Raw genomic sequence first — 1,482 nt, forward strand, 5'->3', positions numbered from 1 at the left:
CCCCACCCCCTCCCACCTCTCCCTTGAGACTGGAAGCCTTAGGAAACCTCCCTGACTGCACAATCTGGGGGGGCCCACCCCTGTGCCCCGCCTAGGGGTGCCAGGTTTAGCCAGTAAAACTGCAGGACACCCAGGTACATTTGACTATTTGGGACGCACTTGACGTGAGTAGAATCGTTCCGTATGTGACGCTCACGTTTAGCTCGGTGTCCCGGATTTTACCTGGAGACCCTCATCCCTCCTCGCCCCCGGCGGGACTTTGCTGTCCCTTGTCTCACTCTCTTGTGGTGCCCGGGTCTCTGCCAAGAGCTGGCCGGGGCACTTGTGGGCAGACTCGTGGCGTCTCCAGTTCCCTTCCGTGTTTGGACACCGCCCCCCGTGCGGGCACCGGGCTGGCTGCTGTCCCGCCATGTGGACTGTGGATCGTGCTGTGCCCGATTTGTGGAGCGCGTCCGGTGGCATGGGGCTCATAGACGGCAGAGTCAGTCGGGGCTTGGCCTCCCGGCCTGCCTGGTGCAACGCCCAGGAGCCGGGACACCGGAGAACGTGACGTCATCTTCCCCAGAGAGCCCACCCCAGGGAGCGGGAGGCCGCGTCGGCTCGCTGCGCTGGCCCGCCCGGAAGCGCGTCCCTCAGTGGGGGAGGGAGACGTTGCGGTGGGTGGAAGCTGGGCCTGCAGGAGGAGGCGGCTGTGCGTGTAGGGCTTAGGGTGGGGTGGCTGACCAGGCTGGAGTGAAGAGAATTGGCACTGGGTGCTACGGAGGCTGGAGCTGGGATAGGGCCAGGTTGGGGGAGCCCTAAAATGGGGCTGGGAGGCGTGGCCCCAAGGTGGGCAGGTGGCAGAAGGAAGCAGGCCCTTTGTGTTCATGAGCGGGCGAGCAGCGTGCTGAAGGTGAGCCAGCGGGAAGGTGGGGAGATGCAGGTGGGACCACGTGGGAGGCAGGTGGTCAGTTGCTCCAAAACCAAGCTGCAGGTCCCCGGTGTTGGGGGACCAGGATCCAGCTCCTGCTGTTGGAGCATCTTACTAGGCGTCGCAGGCAGGCCTAGGGGCCGCGATGGATCAGCGGGACAGGTGGGTTCCTGCCCCCGGACCATGCGGCTTTGCTTATTACAGACGCAGACGCGGGCTGCTTGAAGGGGTTCGACTCCGAGTGCCCGCTGCATTCCGTGTGGTTGCAAGTGAACAGGGCGAAGTCCTTGCCTTCGTGGAAGAGAAAGGAAATGAACCAATGACAGACACAGAGTGCGGGAGTGATGAGCGGATCCAGATGGAGGAGTGGGGAGTGTGAGGTGCGCCCTTTGTGATGGGGGTGCGGTCGGCTGAAAATGTCCTCCCCCCTCCCAAAGATGCTACATCCTGATCCCTCGATAGAACCTGGGACTGTTACTCTAGGTGGCAGTAGGGACGTCGCAGGGGTGTTTAATTAAGGATCTTGAGATGGAGAGATTACCTTGGATTCTCTGCTGGGCCGGGCAGGGAAT

Source organism: Pteropus alecto, unplaced genomic scaffold (genome assembly GCF_000325575.1).
Source record: "Pteropus alecto unplaced genomic scaffold, ASM32557v1 scaffold143, whole genome shotgun sequence".
Classification (NCBI taxonomy): Eukaryota; Metazoa; Chordata; class Mammalia; order Chiroptera; family Pteropodidae; genus Pteropus; species Pteropus alecto.